General features: G+C 44.8%; 1 protein-coding gene across 3 annotated transcripts in view; it reads right to left on the reverse strand.

The window, feature by feature from the left end:
- The window catches only part of THRAP3 (thyroid hormone receptor associated protein 3), a 56,237-nt gene extending 43,954 nt beyond the window's left edge, over nucleotides 1-12,283 (reverse strand). Inside the window, exons 1-2 of one of the 3 annotated variants that reach the window (XM_025215861.1) lie at nucleotides 12,103-12,283; nucleotides 10,176-10,256 (exon numbers count right to left, since the gene is read on the reverse strand). The gene's annotated coding sequence lies outside the window, so the exon portion shown is untranslated. Of the gene's footprint in view, nucleotides 1-10,175; nucleotides 10,257-12,102 lie in introns of those variants that run through there. The other 2 variants (XM_006033926.3, XM_025215863.1) reach the window with 2 other exon arrangements.
- Nucleotides 12,284-14,042: the final 1,759 nt, after the last annotated feature.

The raw sequence follows: 14,042 nt of genomic DNA on the forward strand, positions 1-14,042 counted from the left end.
CGTCTTCTGCCTGACCTTCAGAGTTCATATATACTCAGCAGTATGTATGCTTAGACCTTCATTTTCACACACTGCTGGCCTGTATCTTAGCTTAAAATGCTTTATAGAAAATAAGCCCTCTGTGGGACCTTGTACTTTTTCATAATAATATTCAATTTCTACCTGAATCCTTTTAGAGTTGTTAGGGCAAAATAGAATCTCTACCTTGGTATATATTCAGGTAAACTCTGCACACATTGTTAGAGCTGAAAACTCTCAGTCTGCTTGATGCCAAACTCAACAACTGGCACCTCACAGATCACTGCATTCTGCCAACTTGGCAAGCAAGACCACAGCAGATTTGCCTCTACCAAAAGAAATGCTTCATTCATTTCCCTACCTGGCTGTAATGCACCAAGCATAACAGTCAAGAATGAATGGAACAAAATGACTATTTACAGGTACACCTGAAAATTGTTCAAACAATTATAGAATGACCGGGCCCATGGGACCAGAGAATGATTTTCAAAGCTTCTATAGAAAGGTGTTTTTAGGTGGGGAGAAGAAAGTTTAATGCTTGCTTCCTCCCCTCTGGATAGTTTTGTTTTATCATCAAGTGTGTAAATAATGGAATGCTTGTAGATTACCAATATGGCTGTAGTACCCACACAAACCAGATGCTACAGAAACAAAGATCACAGCTCCATTACCTTAGTATCTTTGCTAGCCAAAGTCTGTGCTTTATTCTGGCAGAGACTATTAAGCCAGAGGTTGGCAACCTATAAAGGCTGCAGGCCAGACTGACTCAGTGACGATCAGAGGCAGGCTGGCGGGTGGACAGATGGATGCTAGGATCAGCTACTGCTGCTGCTTTTCTGCCACTGGTATGGGGGAAAAGTGTCTGCTGCCACCGCTTTTCCCTGTGCCCACTGGGCAGGCACTTTCTCCATGCAAGTTCAGGGAAAAGCAGCAGCAGCAGGCACTTTTCCCTCACGCTTGCCACCATTGCTTTTCCACTTGCTGGCACAAGGAAAGTGTCTGCTGCCAAAGCCCCATCCATGCCCATGGGTTGGATCAGAAGGCTCTGCAGGACATATTTGGCCCATGAGGCGCAGGCTGTGTTAAGCTGCCATCATTTTCAGTGAAAATAAAAATGCACTGTTCTTTAACAAATCTGTTTGCTACAAACTTCAGTTTTATAAGCAATGATACACTGTACAGAAAAGCCACAGAAATAACTGGTTTCTAAGCACAAAATGTACTTTGAATAATTAAGCAACAGCCATCGTTAGAGACTTTTGCCTAGACAAAGAATTAAAGAAAAACTATTTCAGAATAAAGGAAAATTGTTTACAACTATTTTCGATGAACAAAGCAAGCTTTGCAAAGGCTCAGAGGAACTACACGACCTGCCTTGCAATTTGAAAACAAACACTAGCAGCTGAAGTTCAACTTCCAAACAGAAAAGGAGTCAAGGCTCTACCCTGCTGAGGGCTGGAAACAAAGTAATTTGAAAAGGTGTGTGCAGCTAAGTTTGCCTATTTGGTAACTTAAACATAAGGACAGATTGCCAACTTGTATTCAGCAGGTTGCTGACAGGAAGTGCAACCAAGTGATCAGAGACTCCTGGCGCTTCATCCCTGCCTCTTATCTTGGACAAGCAATTTACTCTGGTCGGGCACCTATACTAAAAGAGCAACTCCCCCTGCCTCCTAGGTGGCAGGCTTGCTTAGCATCTTGTACAGGGCTGTGAGGTTCAAAAAAGCAAGCTGTGGAGGAGTGCACAGTATTAGCGCAGGTGCCACCGAGCTGGTCTGCCAACAAGAACCAAACCAGTATAAAACAGAAAAGTCCTTAAGTATGTTTTACAGCACAGCTGTTTCCAAGTTAGCCATCCATCTGTGGATTATGGACAATACTGTGACAGCAGTCCACTTGACATGGCAAACAAAACAATACTGGAAAGCGCAAGCCAGACATATTGCTGCCAGACACGAGCTACTGGATAATCTAACATGTGTACACACAACCAAAATATGTGCAGTCCTTCATATATTCTCTTGCACCCAAATATTATACACTTACTGAAAATGGCTCCAATGTGACACTGTAACATGCTGAACTTCACTGTCTGTTGCTAAAGGAATCAAAAGGGCACTCCTTCCCTTCCTACATGGAGAGTCCAAGCGAAATATTTCCACACAGTGCATTAACTCCCCAAATAAAAAGAGCTTTAGTTTAAGGCTCATTTGCTACTTGCACCTGTCAAGCCTGCAGCATGACCAGTTGTGAGCTATAAACTCAGTGACAACCTTATGTCTGGAGAACAAGCCTAAATCTGAACCAATCCCCCTTCGCCCAAACCTCAAATGTAACTCCTGCTAAGAAATATGATGCCTGCTCTCCCCTTCCCACTACACAGGACAGGAAAAGTGAATACATTCTTGAGGACAGCATTCCAAAGGCAGCATCTGAATTCAAACCACATTTTCTCTCTTGGCCCATTCCTACAGACTATAAGCACATCAGCAAAGAGCAATCATTTAGTCTTCCAAAAAATGCCTCCTCCATGATGGAAATTATGGCAGTACCTGACACTGCCATGCTATTTTGTTTATTACTGAATCAAAACTATATTCGTGTTGGTGGTCACAGATGAAAGCTGAACTAAAATTACTGCCTCCATCTCAGTGCAGTGCAAGGAGCAATATCTGTCAGTGAGATGAAAGAATGACTGACTGACTCAAAGAATTTACTGGAGCCGTTTTTGACAAACGCAGATACCTACATCATATCAAATGAAAGTGTGAAAATGATAATGTCTTCTTTCAGTATTTTAGACAGTTGTCAGGGAACTTGACATGAATCCAATTAAAGCTGCCGAGCTAAACAAACAGTGCAGCCTCCTTACAAAAGAATTTAAATCTGGTGTTGGTAACAGCTGTGTAAAAGCTATTTACCAGCAAGAGTCACTCCACAACTTTGATACGGTGACAGTCCAACCTATACAGAGTGCCACAAGAAGTGATCATTAAGTTACAGCAAACCATATATTGATATAACTTCTCAGTGAAGCATACTAAAAACTACAATCCTTTGAGATCCCTGAAAGCACCTGGCAGTTTTGTCAATGTAAAAGAACAATATCTCTAGTATGATTTTACTTCACTTGCTATGTTTTACTTTCCCTATTCGTCTGATCTTACATGGGAAAACATCAAGGCAGAATCCCCTTGAGATCAGCAGATTCTGCAAGACAGGAAGGATCACTCACATGGACACCACCACAGGTGGCGATGCATCCTAAACAGCTCACCAGTCATCCAGTTTGAACTTTTATATTATGAGTCCAAGAGGCAGAACACTGAAATTCCTGTTTACAAGTTAGATACAAAACGGGATGCTGGATATTGATGAGGTTAATGACAGAAATCATAGTAAAGTCTATAAAACAGTGGTTTAAAATAACTGCACCTGTCCTACCCCCTTGAAAGGGAACCTTCATAGAAAACACTACCAGGCCACAGTATCCTTCTTCACCTAATGCCACAATATGCTCTAGGGTAAGGGAAGTGGGGGATAAAATGCCAGTTATCCGGCCATAGTAGTGAGGCACTAGATTTATGTCTCTGAGATCCATTTAGTCCGATTCCTATGATTTCAAACACATATGTTTTTGCATTCTTACACAAAACCCCAAACATACTATAAGCAAACTAACTTTTGAGACAGTTGTAATGCTGAGTTTCAACATGGCATTAGGTAGTCAAAATGTTAGTGGGCAGTAGGTTAGAAAAGCAAACTTGCAATCTGTCCTCCAAGGACTCATCAGGTAAAATGCTCAATGCCGCCCACGAGATGTCAAACATTCACCTTCTTTGGCAATCAACCGGAATCAGAATGGTCAGTATTTCCCCATGGAAGCAGTCAATGTTCAGAGGATCAAACCCCAAAGAGGGAAATGGTCATAAACTCGCCTATCCTCACTGAGGCAAGACTACTAAATATATATTGATACAGCACTCACACATCCAAAAGTGATTTGCCTATTTCAGACAAAGGACAAATACATTTCTGCAAGGCTGTTATCTGGCACTACAAAGAGAGTATTTTATACACAACGGTAAGGATTCAACTATAGAAAAAATTAATTTTTCCTCTGGATTACTAGAGGGATATCATCCAATACAGGAGTGGCCAGCCTACAGCACATATGCTACAAGTGACACGGGCTGCCTCTGTGCATGGCACGTAAGGGAGGGAGAAGGGAACACAGTGGCAGATAGGGAAAAAAGCCGAGCAGCAGATCAGGCAGGGAGAAGAGCTGCCAGATTCCAGCATGCAAGGCCAGCAGGGCCCAGGGGCCAAACCCAGCATGCAGGGGCAGGAGTGGGGGTTGCCAGGCCCCTATCTGGCCCGTGGGTTGGCCCTGCATCACTTATCTGGCCCATGGGGCAGAAGGGTTGAGCATCACTAGCTGTACATTTGTTCAACAAACTGATGCATCTCTCATTAATGCAAATTACCAGAATCAAAACATTTAACCAACTCAGTATGTTGGATTAGCTGCACATGGTTAAGTATTTTAAATTCATATTACACAATGAGTATAATAACTGTTTGATGCAGGATAATGAACCTGCGAGCAAAACCTACACTGAAATGTCTGCACCCTTTCTAGAGCAATTTCTCATTCTATTGAAAATTCACCTAGTCCTATCACACTTGCTGATAAGAAGCTTTCTGAACACGAAGTATTACTGATTTTCCAAGCAGTCACTTAAAATGCATGTGAAATATCAAACTGTCAAAGGGGCTGGCAACCCTCAACACATGTGCCAGCGCATGGAATGCAAGGCCATTTTGCTTGGCACACCATAGCCAGCCTGGGCTCTGGGAAGCTGCTGTCGGCCACGGAGCCCAGGGTATTTGCAGCAGGCAGCAGAGGGACTGCAAACCCTGTTGCGTGCAGCCTGGGCTCTGTGGCAGGCAGCAGCTGCCCAAAGCCCAGTCTGGATGTGGCAGGCAGCCAGAAAGCTGCAACTGGTGCACTGGGGTCCAGAGTCCCTGGCCTGGTTTCATCACAGCAGCAGCTGCACGTCTTGGGGTGCAAGGTGGGGAAGAGGACACAGAGCTGGGCTGGGGCTCCAGACCCTGAGGCAGCTGTTTGCAGCCTGCCTGCCACCTGCTGTGAGCAGCCCAAGCTCCATGGCAGGCTGCAGGGGTCTGCCCAGAGACCAGGCTGCTTGCAGCAAGCAGTCGTGAGGCTGCAAGTGGCTGTACCAGTGGCAGCAGCTACACACACATGCCTCAGAAGGCATGGTGGGAAAGGGGCTGGGGCTGAACTGCTACAACAAGGTTCAGGGCCCTTGCAGCTCCCTCACTGCTCACCCATGGCATACCAACATCTTTGAAGTCCAGGCTGTGGGGTTTTTTTGGTGCTCCGACGAAAAACATTGGTGACTCCTGAACTATCAGATTTGCAGAAGCCTCCTAAGGAGTAAATGCCTGCCCCGCCCCAGTGTAATTTCTTATTGAAGGACATCAACTGTTTTTTTTTGGTTTTAATACAATAGATGTGAGACTGCTGAGCAAAGGCATTATGTATAACAAATGGAAAGTACTGATAAGGAAAAGGCTGTCCCAGAAAGCAGTAGCGATCTTTAACAGTTACAATATTATATCATGTTATACTTCAGACACAGCAAGAAAACGTTTGCAACCTTACATGAAATGCAGAATACACAGCCTCTAGAAACAGCTTGCTGTGTAGCTGTAAAAATCACATAATTTATAGTGCGATAACTTGCTGCTGCAAGGTTAGTTGGTGTACTATATGTTGCTAAGCATTCTGAAATTGAACCGGCTTCTAAGATGAAGCATTTGCAGTCTCACACTGACAGTTATACCCTGAATCAATGACACAGCACAACACGTTTTCAAGCACCATGCATTTTTATACTAAGAAATATTAGGGGCCTCTATTTTGTTGCCACAGGGATATGATGCATTTTATATTTTTCAGGTCAGAATTTGTAGCAGCAAAAAATCACTATGGACTGCAACCCTGTTTATCCAAAGACTTCTTTCTACAAAGTGGCATTTAGAAACATTATATTTTTAGTGGTCCAACTGTGGATGAGTTAGTAGGATGTTCTAACCACTCACAACTGATGAAGATCCACTGACATTTTTCCTCAACAGTAAGAACCTTCCTAAGTCCTGAGTAAATTCCAGTTTAGCAATGTCATTTTGCCCTCTAAAGTATTACATCACTTGGATGCAATGGCCATCGTTTCTCATCTTTCTGTCCTACTGCATGGAGGGTCACCTGTACAATCTTAGAAGAGCAATGACCACTCCAAAATAAAGTGAAAATACGCAGGACATTTTGCTGTTTGCATAATTACGGGAAAAAAAAATGAGAGCGGGTAAGCTGCCTGTTGACAGTATTTGCTTTCCTGATATGCATATTTCTACGTATCCCCAGATATAATTTATTATATTATGAACTCAGCAAAATTCTTCTACACTGCACATATCAATCAAGCCATCCACAGGCCAAGAGCCAGTGACAGAAATAGGCTCTACAGCATGACATTATGGCTCCAGGTCAAACTATGTCAAATCAGGAATATCGGCCTTCTAAATGATTCCACCAGCTGTAAATCAAGCACTGCATTTAAATCTGATATGAGTTACTTTCCTACTAAAACTAATTTATAATTCATGCAAAGTAAGAAGGCTGGTACCTTCAGTAACATAAATTGCACCTCAAACATAACCAGCAGCCTGGATTTTCTGCTCTCTTCAGATTAGCAAAACAAAAAGCTTCCAATTCAATAGAAAGATGAGTAATTTGGTAGATGGTACTTTAAAAAAAAAATGCTAACAGGGAACAAAGTAGTAAATAAGCAGCCAAAACCTACCAGCAGTCCAAAACTACCAATAGTTTCCACACACACTGAGGTCCTGCTGAGCAACTGCTTGAACGAACTGTGCCCTTAGGGAAGCAGTCGGGGGTCCATGAATCCTTCTATCCTGATTTCCATGCCCTCCTCCAAGAGAAGCAGAAAATGCTCCAAAAAAACAAACAAACAAAAAAAAACCTTTCTATTTTACATGACAAAATAATGCACCAAGGTAAACTCTGACTCATACATATAATCTCAATTACTGTGTACTCCCCACACAGCCACAAGCTGCAGTACACAAGCCGCAAGCTGCACACAGTACACAGCCACAAGCTGCAGGATCTCCAGTGAAGTTTCTAAGTCCCACCGTCACCACTCGCGATACCAGTCGCAGCTTGGAAACAAGCTGAGTCCCTATATCATTAAAACCACCAGTGCTGCACTTGTAAACACTTAGGAAGTTATGTTTCCAAAGAAATAGTGAGTAATGCTGAGCAATGTTTAGAACAACAAAACTCTGGGCCCATTTGGGTCTTTCACAGTACGTAGGGTCAGAAGCGACCTGAGCAGATCATCAAGCCCGCCCCCCTGCCATAGGCAGGAAAGAATGCTGGAGTCAAACAACCCCGGCTAGGTGATTATCTACCCTCCTTTTGAAGACCCCAGGGTAGGAGCAAGCACCACTTCCCTTGGAAGTTGGTTCCATATCCTAGCTGCACTGACTGTGAAGTAGTGCCTCCTGATATCTAGCCTGAATCTACTCTCGGTCAACTTATGGCCGTTATTCCTTGTTACTCCTGGTAGTGCTCGGGGGAACAGGGACTCTCCCATAGCCTGGCCGGTCCCCCTTGGCTAGTTTGTAGACGGCCACCACACCCCCTCTCAGCCTTCTCTTGTGGAGGCTGAACAGGTTCAGGTCCCGTAGCCTTTCCTCGTAGGGCCTTCCCTGCTGCCCCTGATCATGTGAGTGGCCCTCCTCTGGACCACCTCGATGCTGTCCACATCCCTCCTGAAGTGCAGCGCCCAGAACTGGACGCAGTACTCCAGCTGTGGCCTGACCAGTGTCGCATAGAGGGGGGAGGATCACCTCCTTGGATCTGCTTGTGATGCATCTGTAGATGCATGACAAGGTGCGGTTGGCCTTCCTGACCGCATCTCCACATTGGCGGCCCATGTTCATTTTGGAATCAATAATGACTCCAAGATCCTTTTCTGCCTCTGTGCTAACTAGAGGGGAGTTCCCCAGCCTGTAGGTCTGCTGCTGGTTCTTCCTCCCTAGGGGCAGTACCTTGCACTTGTCAGTACTGAATCCCATCCTGTTCTCATCCGCCCACCCCTGTAACCTGCCTAGATCTAGTTGCAGCCTGTCCCTCTCCTCTAGCACGCCCACTTCTCCCCACATCTTAGTGTCATCCGCGAATTTGAACAAGGTGCTTTTCACCCCATCATTCAAGTCGCTGATGAAGATGTCAAACAGCGTGGGGCCGAGGACCGAGCCCTGGGGGACCCCAATGCCCACATCCCTCCAGGTCGAAAAAGACCCATCCATCACCATTCTCTGTGTGCGGCCCTCCAGCCAATTTGCAACCCATCTGACTGTGTAGGCATTGACACCGCAGTCGCCTGATTTTTTAATGAGAATGGGGTGAGACACAACGTCGAAGGCCTTCCTAAAGTCCAGAAAGACTATGTCCACCGTGACACCTGCATCCAAGGATTTTGTGACCTGGTCACAGCAGGCCACCAGGTTGGTCTGACAGGTCCTGCCTCGAATGAACCCATGTTGGTTGCCCCTAAGCATGATCTCTCCTGCTGGTCCCTCGCAGATGTGTTCCTGGATAATTTTGTCAAAAAGCTTCCCCAGAACTGAGGTAAGACTAATGTCCCTGTAGTTTCCTGGGTCCTCCTTCCTCCCTTTTTTGAAAATGGGGACCACAATTGGCCCTTTTCCAGTCCTCTGGCACCTCGCCAGAGCACCATGAGGACTTGTAAAGCTGTGCCAGGGGTCCTGCAATGACCTCTACTAATTCCCTCAGCACTCTGGGGTGGAGATCGTCTGGACCTACTGATATGAACATGTCTCGGCCCACCAGAAGTTCCCTGACTAGGCCCTCACTGACTTTGGGCCTGGCAGCGCCTCCCCTGGGTCCATCGGGGATCCCAGCGTGGAGGATGCCCCGGCCCCTGCTCAAAAAGATGGAGGCAAAGGAATTTTTAAAGAGGTTAGTTTTGTCGTCTGGTGTGACTACCAGATTTCCTAGCATATCCTGCAGGGGCCCTACATGACGTATAATATACAGTTACCACCAGAATTCCATCTATGATGAAGACTTAAGGCCTTTAGCCTACAAAAATCTGGATTATGACATTTTATTTATAAGACGCAGAAAACAAAACCATTCAGACACCTACTCCCAAGCCAGCGTTTGACAATGAACTTGGACAATAGCAAAAAAAAAAGCCAACATCAGATTGGGTTATATTAACAGAAGTGTCACTTGCAAATCAAAGGAAGTGATTCTCCCACTATATTCAGCACTGGTGAGGCCTCACTTGGAGCAGCATCCAGTCTTGGGCCCCACACTTCAAGAAGGATGTGGACAACTTGGAAAGAGTCCAGCACAAAACAAAAATGATTAGAGGCCTGGGAGGCAAAACTTATGAGGAAAGGCTGAAAGAGGTAGGGGTTATTTTGTCTGGAAAAGGGAAGACTGAGGGGGGATTTGATAACTGCCTTCCAATACCCGAAGGGCAATAACAGAAAGGATGGAGATGAACTTTTCTCTGTGGCTGTAAGGGACAGTACTAGGAGCAATGGCCTCTAAGTGCAGCACAGGGAATTTAGGTTGGAGATTAGGAGAAATCTCTCGACGAGGGAGAGTCAAGCATTGGAACAGGCAGCCAGAGAAATTGTAAAATCTTCAACCTTTGAAGCTTTTAAGAGCAAGTTAGATGGACAGTTAGCTGGGATGGCTTAGTTGGGGAGAATCATGCCTTGAGCAGGGGTATGGACTAGCTAAACCTGTGAAGTCCCATCCAGCCCTACTTTCCTATGATCCAAAGATTATATTGGCCAGAGGGAACTCAGCACCTTATGGAGCTTATGCAAAGAAGATTCTCCAGACTTCTGTCTTTGGCAGAAAGATGCATCATTTACCTAAATCTTTCTCTTGGATTTGTACCCTGTGGTTCTCTAAGTCACTCACTCACTTTTCAGAAACATGTTCTATGCAAATAAGTTACACCTGTGAAAACTGAACACACATGGATTTATTTAGGTACCTTTCTTGCAGCCTCCCCTTAATTGTGGTTGTCAGCTTCTGAATGCTGGCTCTGCCTCTTCAAACAGTTGAACTCGCTCTGCTTTTTAAAGAAAAGAAATAACATTGGGACCAAATCAGAACATCAGTGAGCATCCACCTATTTACTGGGGGTAAGAGTCATCCCACGTGTCCCACACACCTCCCTTCATTCTTCCCCAAGTATCAAAACATGTCAGATTTCAAGCATTTAGTTTGATTAGTACACCAGTTCAGATACTGAATTGAAAGTCAGTGAAGTGTGCACATCTTTCACACTATACAACTCCTAATAAGAGCTGCAAAACTGTAAGACCAAACGGGATTATAGGCTCAAATCCCTGCACTGACACAGAGGCCAGCTGCATTCTACATTTCTTGTCCACATATTGGAACCTGGCCCACTTAAGCCAGATTTAAATCTTATAGACAGATTTTAGATGTGAGGTACAAGGAAACATTCTTATTTATTTATTTATTTATTTATTTACTTTTTGTTCTACATTGGTTGCAGGGAATCCAGAAGCCTATTCACTAAGCCTTACTTTCTTGCACTTCTCAAAGAAATTAAAATCTCACACACACACCAGCAGTCTCTGAAAACTATAACTGCTCTCACTTTATATGCAGCAACATTTTTTTTTAAGTCACATCCTTCTATATCATTCAACAGAAAGAAAAAAATGTCTGGATACCCAGACTACCAGCAGAGACACTTGAGAGAGAAAAAGAGACTCTAAGGCTAGGGACAGAAGTTACACATAAATCAGTTTAAGTGATCAGAAACTGGTTTAAACCTGTAACAGAATAGAAGTTCAGTGCACACAAACCAGGATGAATGTAGTATCAGACTTAACTGACTTAGGTCAAACTGGTTTAAGAAACTTGTGTCCCAGACCTAAATGCAGCCTGCTCCGCCGCTCTACCCCCCAACCTCCTCGCTTTAGTAGCAAGTGGTCCAGCAACTGGTCAGATTTTATGTTAACCTCTACAACTGCAGGAAGACTAAAATGTTTTCTTCTGTGGGGTGGGCAAGAAAGGATGGCACCTGGCCTAAATAGGGGTGGAGAGGGAGATCAGGAGATGGCTGGACTGGAGGGTAGGTGACAAAGCATTGGGTAAATGAAAAGTAGTAATAAACTGAAGGGTAACTTTGACAAATGGTCTCTGTTTGCTTTCTTATCTTTTCGGCTGTTAGCTTATCAGGATCATCTCTACCACATGCAGAGCCCTGTGCAAAGGGCCCCAGGCCTACCTAGCTAGGGCCAGCAAGTACTATCAGAATACACATTATTGCTCTTTACCTCCCACAGCAACACGGCATTGCCTGTTAGAGCAAATAAAAAAAGAAGTCTTTCCTTTTTCTACAGTTGTGGGAGAACACAGGGGTTTCACAGTTCTTCATAACACTAGGACATTATCCCTTTCTGTGCCACAGCAAGTTAGTTAAGAACTAGATTAAACATCAGTCTGGATGAACATTTACAAGAAGCAGCTGGTCGTTATGATAAAACAAACAACAGACCTGGAAGAATCCCTGACAGAACAATAACTCCATGTAATTCATCTGTGTAAAGTGCTCTGAGGCAGCAAAGCCAAAGAGTACAGCTTACTGGGAGCTGTGATAAGGCATGTTTCCAATAAGCTAGGCAAAACTGACACACATCAACTGTAGTTATGCTACGTCCAAGACAAATACCGTGATCCTGCAGGTGTGAAGATGAAAAGCAGCTTGTAAAATAGGTTTTGAGTGGAAAGGGAAAAGCAATGAAAGGAAACAAAACAAATAAGAAATGGGCACTGCGGGACAGATTTTGAAGAGCCACTTTAAAGCATGACAGAAGGTAAGTGGGCACTGAATTAGGGACTAGGTTCGCTACTTACTGGTTTCTTTTTAGTTTGGCCCTTACCAAATCAATCCTGTTCTTCAAGAAGGGGCTGCTAGTGAAATAACATTTAATATGCTAGGGCTCTGGCAGTGAAGACTGCAGAGTGAACTCTGTAATACAGAAGGAGAAGTTAAAAAAAATTCCCCATGGACCAGACAGAAGCTAGAATAATTTTATCCTGACATGAGAATATAAATAAAATGTAAATAATATAATGATTCAGCATTTAAGGCAGTAGAAAAGTATAATAGAAAACAATGTTCTAACAAACTGCAATAAGCTACAGATCTAGGATCAAAGCACCTGCTATCAATTGGGACCAGCAGAGAAAAATACACTTCCCTCATTCCACACGAGCCAGAACAGAACTTCCTTCTCTAGAAGGCAGGAGGAAGCCCAGCAACAGTTGGGCAGCGCATCTCAATGCTCCACCAAAATGGCCTGTGTACAGTAAAGCATTCACTGTGCAACCCTGCACTCACAGTTGAGGACAGAGGAGTTTTTCTGAACCTATTCATCTCTAAAGGAAAGGTCAGCAAGAGGCTACGAAAACCAGCAACAGAAAGCCCCAACAAGTGCTGTCTTACTCAGATTATTAATGAAGTCTGCTCATGAGGACCCACCACTTCAGGGCTCTCTCAGTAACACTGGCTATTGCTTCCAGTTGCCATTGTCTTCTATGAAAACAGCAGTTTCCGGTTACTATGCTATGAAACAACGCAAACATGCATCTCCTGCCAGCTAAGAAGTAATCCCATGTCGTCACTGTTCAAAGCTCCACCATCATCTAAGGAAACCAAGCAAGATGTCCACAGATTTACCAGTAGCAGTCACCTTCACTACCCTGCCCCACCTCTTGCAGAAGTAATAAAGCTTCCCCCTATCAAAGGGAAAGGAATCAAGGGTGCTGAGAAACAAGGTATAAGTGATGCAAGGAGTTATACACTTGGCCTGTCAACCAGAAGACATTCAACATGACGGTTACTTGTCGTCAGCCACCAAAACGAGCTCCTCTAGCCACTTAAGAGAGCTTCCATCCTGTCAGGGGTCTGCCATCACAGTGTACATGACAGCTTCTAAACCAGGGGTGGGCAAAATACGGCTTGGGAGAGAGATGCGGCCCGCCAGGCCATTCTATCAGGCCCTTAAAAAATTTAGAAAGTTAATATTTATCTGCCCTGGGCTGCCTGTCATGCGGCCCTCGATGGCTTGCCAAAACACAGTAAGCGGCCCTCTGCCCAAAATGATTGCCTGCCCCTGTTCTAAACCCTTCCCATATGCTACTGAGTGGGGAAGCAAGTCAGTCTGTCTTTGCTGAAAGAAAAGGACCTAGCAGTACACTCCCATATGTCTGTTTTGAAGCATCTGCATAAGGGAAAGCAGAGACCTGCTGAGCGGCTGAAGTGCCAGCATGAGTCTAATGCCTACTATTAACTCCCAAGACACTGTATAAACAGTCTCCTTCCCAAAGACTTTCTGGGAAGCCATGGTAGCTTTTGAATGCTAATTCTCTTAGTTTCTCTCAAAGCCAATAAGTGAATACCGCATAAATAGATCTGATGCAAAAATTCACAGGTGCCCAGAACAACTCTGCTGCCCACTATAGTAACTCAGATGATGCCACGTGTTCACAGGGCCCTGCGTGTACCATGCCAACACCCCCGGTACTAAACACGGTGCAAGCCAGAGATCCCCATGCCCTGGAACTGCAGGCTACACGGCTGCTTATACAAGTAGCAAGTTCAGACAAGCTAACAGTCGCTCAATGAGACCAAAGCCAGGCAAGCTGAAAATCCAGCTTCTGGCAAACTCCCACTATTCTCCAGCGAGGTAACGGCGCATGCAGGCCCAGGCTCTGGGAGACGCTCTGGGCGGCCGCGCAGCAGGAGTTAAGAAGTAAGCGCTGGACTCCCTCCGGCGCGGGCAGGCGGTCGGGTGGGGCGGGGCGCAGCCTACAGCCG

This window comes from Alligator sinensis, unplaced genomic scaffold, assembly GCF_000455745.1.
Source record: "Alligator sinensis unplaced genomic scaffold, ASM45574v1 scaffold964_1, whole genome shotgun sequence".
NCBI classification, from domain to species: domain Eukaryota; kingdom Metazoa; phylum Chordata; order Crocodylia; family Alligatoridae; genus Alligator; species Alligator sinensis.